The sequence below is a fragment of the Mastomys coucha genome, chromosome X (genome assembly GCF_008632895.1).
Source record: "Mastomys coucha isolate ucsf_1 chromosome X, UCSF_Mcou_1, whole genome shotgun sequence".
Classification (NCBI taxonomy): domain Eukaryota; kingdom Metazoa; phylum Chordata; class Mammalia; order Rodentia; family Muridae; genus Mastomys; species Mastomys coucha.
In genome coordinates, this window is record NC_045030.1 from 78,832,538 (window position 1) to 78,840,090 (window position 7,553).

Sequence of the window (7,553 nt, forward strand, 5' to 3'; positions counted from 1 at the left end):
AAAAAAAAAAAAAACCTAGCTCAAACAAAGTAGAAGGAAAGTATGTACACTGTGACCTGGTAATATGTACATATCTGTGCTCACACAAAGTATCCCCTCACACACGCACATTTATGGGATAAAGGTCTTTGACATGTTCTAGGACTTCCATATGGCCACCTTAAAGTAGAATTATTCCCATGTGTTTTTTCCAAAGTGCAGAAGGCTGAAGAATATCAGATCCACAGTATAAATGATATTTGTGCTTTTTGAAAACTATAAAAAATGGGAAAACTCTAAAAGGAAGAAAGAATAATTCCGAGGATTTGAGCATTTAGAGAATCATAATTTGCAAAATTCCATAATTTTTGAATGCCATCTATTAATTTTTAAAGGAAGTTATTTGTTTTCATTAGTGGTGATGGGCTAGAAGCAAGAACCTCACATGTGCTAAAGAACAACTATTTATCTTCACTACTCTCCATATGATGTCAATCATTCCCACTCAGTAAACAGAATACTACACACTTCTGTGTAAACAAGTAGACTTTATGATGAGAAAGCAAAGCAATAATGATTACCATCTCCCCACCAATAAATTCCCCAAGTCATCTACTTTATAGGCTTGTCCTGACCATTAGATGCATTGAATTATGTACATTTCATAAAACAAAATAAGCAATCTATAATATCTTGTATGATAATAATTACTATTATCACAAAGTGAGCCTACCTTTTACGTGATGGAACTTTTATGTTTACTTACTGAAATCAGACAATTGATCTTTGCATTTCTGTAAGATATAACCAAAAAGGTAAAAACAAGTAATCTGTAATGATAGACAGACAAGCAGAAGAAGGGAGAGAGCTACCATAAGCAAAGACACTGTGAGTGAAGTAGGGACAGATTGCATATGAGATCAACTTAATAAACACATATCCAATGTATGTCCTATACTTGGGACCACTGTATAGTTTAGAGATATTAAAGCATTAGACACTTTTCAACAAATACTTTATATGGCACTATCATTATCTACTTTTTGCAGATGGAGAAATTAAGGCATAAGTAAGGTTCACATTAGATACAAGAACTGTGAATGAAATCCTGGTAGCCCTGCCTTTAGAATGCATGCTCCATTCTCTACTCTCTGACAGTTCCCATAAATCCCTCCTTCAGACCACAGCATGGCCCCACAGCTAGCTAGGTGTATCCTGTGTTAGATTAAATGATCTGGGGAGTAAATGTTCAACAGACTGCTCTGCATGGCTTAGTCAACACTAGCCTAAATGCCAAGAATTAAAGGATGCAAGGAATTCAGAAACAGTAATCACATCTATGAAACACTGTGCTGGGTGTTCAGTCATTCCAAAACACAATATGATGAGGCAGAAATCCCAAAGGGTGCAGCTAAAACTGGAAGAAACTGGGGGAGGGTAGCATTCATAATCTCAAGTGCATCTGTGCTCAAATTCTTATTGACCAAACAGGGCAAAGGATTTTGTGCTCATGTGATTGTCTAATTCTTGCTTCTGAGCCTAAGGTAACTGATGACAAGACATGGTGCTCTGGGACACATTTTTGTTCTTGTAAAATAAGAACAACGAGACAGACTCTCATTTGTTCTGAGTCAAAGATTTGTTTCTTAAGTGGTTATTAATGTTCCTCTGAGGCATGTTGAGAAATGCATCATGCTTCTACTCTGCTTTGGTCTTACATAAAATCACAGATGCCAGGGTTCTCTAGGTCTCTCCTTCTGGGCTTTTACATCCATTTTTCAGTACATCAAAATTGCAATAATAAATTTATTCTTCTGTTGCTAATGGTATTCATTTTCCCGTGATACTGAAAAGCCCTGGGAATTCAGCGGTAGCTTACCTCTGGGGATGGGGAGACTTTCAAAATTTCCTGACAAAAATAAGAATTCAAGTAAAGTCCATAATGGTGGGTGGATCCTGGCAGTTAGTCATATTGTATCTGCAATTAAAAGCAGAGAGCTAGTGTTTGTGCTCAGCTTCCTTTCTCCTTTTTATACAGTCCAGGACTCTACTTGAATTAAGTTGACCAAGATAATCCAGCAAAGGTATTGCAAGAAACCCATCTGCCAGATGATTCTAGATCTTAAGTTGACAACTTAGATTAACTATCACAGAAGTTAATCTGAGTTAATTTCTGACCTTGAACAACATCTCAACCATGTAACAAAAGGTATGTGTTTCATAAGAATAAATTTCTCTTTTTTGTTTCACCTTTATCCCACCCATGATTTCCAATGTAGAATACTTTGTAAATGTTTTCTTTTGGTATTAAACAATTAGAGCTTTAAGATTTGTGGATTTTCTTCCATCTCATACTCAAAAATATTGAGTAATTGTTCAACAGTGACTAGCCTGCAAGAAAACAATTATTTTTATTGTGTTCCAAAGGGTTGGATGACTTGTGACTATAAACCTCTAACATTCATTTATTTTCAGACAGTGTGGCTTGCACAGGCAAGCTCATGAATTGAAAATGAACATCTAAAAACTACAAAATTTCTTTCTAAGTCTTGAATGCAAACAAAGATCCCTAAGTTCATTTAGGGATAATCAGCCAAACTAGATGATGCTATTATTATTAAAATCATTTCATGATATTGGGCAGAATTTCAAGATGTGAAAGATCAGGAGAGACATAGCCAAAAATCTTTACTCACAACTTTGTGTCAGAGAAGCCTTTGTGTCAGAAGGAAGTCCATTTTATTTTTTTATTCCAATTCAAATAATTCATTTTATTTCATGGTTTCTTGACTATTTTCTCAAAAAGCTTCTGGTCATGCCTCAGTAGATAATGGAGAAAGCTGTTATCTTTTTATTACATTTGTTTTATCCTTAAAATGTTAGTATTTAAACTCAAGCATATATGAAACTCCTATTGGTATTAACTACTAGACAACTTAGAACTAATAAATTTGTCCTCTGTGCATTTAATGCTCTAATTTCCAGGAACAGTTTAACTGTTTATATAAAATAATGGAGGGATGTGTTTGTCTTAAACTACAATCTGTTTTCCTCTCTCTACCTTTCTGTCCTGAAGAAGCAGTAAAAACCACATTTTTGAAAACCATCCTATTGTAGTGTGAATGAGAGATCCCCCTCCCCACCTAGTCCCAAACATTTACACACTTGGTCACCAGTTGATGGTGCTGTTTAGAAAATATTAGAAAGTGGCAGGAAAGTTTATAATACAGGGCCTATCTAGAGGATGCAAGTCACTGGAGACAGGATTTGAGAGCTTAAGGCCTTGCCCTGCTTACAATTTACTCTCTATACATTATGTTTATGGTTCCAGATGTGATGCTTCTTGCTTAAGTTTCCAAATGTGATTCCCCACCACCCAGTTCCTGCTGCATTAATTGGAGCTTTCTGCCATGCTTCCCTGACATGATAGACTCTTATCTCTCTGGAACCATAAGCCCAAATAAATTCTTCCTCTGTAAGTTGCCTTGATCATGGTATTTTAGCACAGCAACAGAAAAGTAACTAACACACATTGCTCATTTTTCTTTTATAAATATTCCTGTCATTCTCATTTCCTCGTCAGCGTACAGCTGAAACATTCTAATCCCTTCAACACTTTGCACAGATTCTTGTTTTCTTTCCCATTGTGAGCTATTCTCAGTTATAAAAATAAACCCCTAGAAGATATATTTAAGGGGCTGGGGGTGTACCTTGGTTGGAAGAGTGATTTCCTAGTATGCAGGAAGCCCTAAATTTAATCCCCAGTATCACATAAATCAGTACATGGCTTCACACACCTGTAATCTCAGCAGCATTTCCAGGAGCCCATGATTTTTCTACTAGTGACAGTTTTAACACCAGGAGATATTTTGTTGTCCAACTGCAGTTATGCTGTGGAGATATATACACATATACCCAGATACACAAGAGTACACACACACACACACACACACACACACACAATTTTTATACATTTCAAACACCTTAGTGACCAAAGGGTTTTTATAAAATTGAAAACTCTTGGCCATAAATTATACAACCTACTGTCAAAATTAAGTCTTTCTTTCTAAATTCTGGTTGCTTAAATACTTCACCTAACTAATCAGGTTGCTTCCACTGACCTTTGCCTTTCCTTTATTCCTGTTGCTGAGGATGAAAAACCAGGGTCTACAGTACTCTATGCATGCATACCACTGCTGAACTACATCCTCTTTATTTCTTAAAATTGAATAATACAAAAACTCAAGCAACCAAGGCAAGTCTTGGCTTCTATTTCTGCCATTGCAGACATTAAGCTTGTTATATCCTTATGACAAAGCAGACAGAAAGCCTTCCCCTCAACACAGTCAACAACATTTTAAGTACTTTGCTTTGCTTAAACAAAGTGTAACCCAATCCCCAGGGGCAGAAAATAATGACAATATCTGTTATTGTAAACCCTGTAGGGGACAGCACATAGGCACAATATCTACCCAAGGCAGAAGTCAGAATGTGTATGATACAGTGAGGTCTTTGTCTCAGAAAGGAAGAGGGAAGGACAACTACCAGGTACATTAGATGATAATATTTTCACTATTATTCCGAGAGATAACCATATATCGACCAGAATACCTAAGTTAAGTTCTGTAAATATCTGGACAAGCTGTCTCTTCTCCAACAGAAAAGAAATTCCATAATGTCATTTATCAACCAAATTTACTTCTATGCTTTTAAAGATATACCCAGAAATTAGCTTAAAAGCCAAACTGAGAAACCAAAGTATCTCTAATATGTTCATCACTCTGCTCCTGGGTTATAATCTCTAAGGATCCATGGCTAACAGTCTTCATAGTATTAAGCCACCTCATAAGGACTTATTAAACCCACAGATTAGTATGTCTCTAAGCTCTCATCAGTGAACTTGTATTTGCAATAGATAACAACTCAGAGACCTTCAACTGTCCAAGGTACAGAAAATAAGTGGCTGTGGAAAACTCAACCCTAAAAAGGACATATGTATCATACTCCTCCTCCCAAAGCCTAAGGATAACTGTGGGAAATATAGAGGAAAGATCGTAGCCAGAAGTGGTAGATGACAAGTGTTTTCTAGATACAACCATAGCAGTTATGCATAAAAACTCACAATGGTTTTGACATCCTACACAAGAGCTATACAAAACACACACTACACCAAATCCAAGCATAGAAGGGGAAAGTGGGCACAAAATCCCAACCCCTAGCTGAGGAGTTATTAAGTGATTGAGAGCTACTAGAAGAAAATTTAATTCTCTTAAAAGATGTAGGGTCCTGGTAGACCAACCATGCTCCAGTGGATAGCAACATACCCAAAAGTAGAAGCAGCACCGATTGTACTAGAAATGTTTGAAAGCACAAATTAGACAGGGTATATCCTGGAATAATCAGAGAAGGAAGTGAATATGATTGAAATATGTTGTATGAGAGCTAGAGAGATAGCTGAACAGTTAAGAGCACTTATTGCTCTTGTAGAAAATTAGATTTGAGTCACCCCAACCGTCTGTCACTCATGTTCCAGAAGATCAGGCACCCTCTTCTGACCTTCACAGATGTCAAACACACTTTCATGTACATATATACAATGCAGGGAAAACACTCATACAAATAAAATGAATCTTTTAAAATTACATTGTCTAAGATCATCAAATAAAAAGAAATCCTTTGTAAATATTGGAAATGTTTAAAAATAAAAATCTAAAGTTCCTTATATTATAGTTATTGTATTTGTTGTATGAGAATTTTATACATATATGCAGTGTATTTTGCTCATACCCACCTCTTTTCCCCTTCAACTTCTCCCTTATCTTCCTATCAGTTTCCTTCCTGACTTCATGTTCTCTTTCTAAAGCCATGAGTCCAGTTCATGTTTTCTGTATGTGTAGGACCATGCCCTGAAACCTAGGTAGGCTGTCAGGAACTGTGTCCATGTCAAAAACTGCCATGGGTAGTAGATATCTGCAATGAAAGAGGATTTGCCATATGTGGCAGAGCCATTGCACATATGAACTCACAGCAGATGTGACTGACTCTATTCGAAAGACCTGCACGAGATCAAGCCAGACAAACCTCCCAGCTTGGATTGGAATAGGATTGATAAGCCCTTATTCCTAGCTGAGAAGCTACTGGTACTTGACAGTTACTAGGAGAGAGTCCATTTTCCTTTTTTTTTTTTTTAACATATTGCATCCAATTAAAGCTGTCCATATATGTGTAGGTAAGGGGCCCCACTGAAATATGGTCAACCTGTGAGAAGCCACACTCCTAAAGAATTTTTTTTCCTCCTCTAGTAGCCATCATATATCTGTAGAACCTTAGGGGATGAGAGCTTCTAACCCCATCCTCTTCCCAATGCATACTGGAATATTGACTAATTTGAAATCGTGCAGATCTCCATCAGGCAACCACAGCTGCTATGCGCTCATGAGTACAAGGGCCCTGCCATGTCCAGAAGACACTGTTTTGCAGTAATCCCTTGGTGACTTCTTTTTGCTCTCTCTTCCATTTTGATCCCTGAGCCTTCTACTCACTGAGAATTTCACAGTCACTTACTCTCAGTACTTTGCCTAGTTGTGGGAACTGTCCTCTGATGAGAGGCAAGAACTCTACTCTTGGATGGGGAGGACACCTATTTAGAAAGAAATTGGATCATTTCTTTGTAATGAACATGGAGAAGTCAAGTTGGTACCTACCTCGAGCCTTCACTCCTTCCAATTAGTGTTTATGGTATAGTGTTTATGGAAGTTACTCTGCATACTACCAGAGGAGAAAGGTAAACATCTACCTTGCTACAAACTCATCATTCTTCAGTGGTGACCTACCTAAAAGATATGTTGGTGTAATTGTGGCACAAAACTTATGGGAGGAACCACCTACTATCTGATTAGATTTAAGGCCCACTCCATTAGATGGAACCCATGTCTGACAATATTCAACTGGCCAAGAATATGAAAATAGTTAGACCATGGGCATAGAGGAAAAGAGAAAATTGTTCTTCTAAAGAAATGTAGTGATAAAATGACTCCTAACTACATAGATCAGTGTCTTGCTTAGCAATAATCAGAGAAGCTTCCTCCTATAGTAGATGGGAACTAATACAGAGACTCACAACTGGACAATGTGCAGAGAGTGAGAGATAGTGGAGCACTCAGCCCTAAATGAGATGTCTCTATCAAAACCCTCCCTACAGGGCTCAGGGAATTATGTGAAGGAGGAGACTGAAAATTTGTAAGAGCCAGATGGGATGAATGATACCACGGAAACAGTGCTCTCCAGATACAAGAAGACCAACAACATACATATGAACTCAACAGATACCATGTAGCATGCATGGGTCTACACAGTTTCAAGCCAAAGTCCCAATGCTGAGAAAGAGAAATAGACACAATCTCCCATCCCCAACTAAGAAACTATATGGAATTGACTAGCACTCACAAAGGAAAAATGAGTTTCTCCAAGGAAGCCTCATTTTGTATACAAACCACACTTAAGGCCAGGCTCCCTGCCCAGCAGTAGATAGCTAACACAAAATTGATTCCAAGGTATTTGGGCAGTGGGGGGGG

The 7,553-nt window shown here is 37.6% G+C and overlaps 1 long non-coding RNA gene across 1 annotated transcript in view; it reads right to left on the reverse strand.

Moving 5' to 3' along the window:
* Positions 1-1,867: 1,867 nt before the first annotated feature.
* The window catches only part of LOC116093307, a 20,406-nt gene continuing 14,720 nt past the window's right edge, over positions 1,868-7,553 (reverse strand). The window contains exons 3-5 of the long non-coding RNA XR_004119683.1: positions 3,777-3,870; positions 2,676-2,798; positions 1,868-1,957 (exon numbers count right to left, since the gene is read on the reverse strand). This is a non-coding gene — a long non-coding RNA (uncharacterized LOC116093307). The remainder of the gene's footprint in view (positions 1,958-2,675; positions 2,799-3,776; positions 3,871-7,553) is intronic.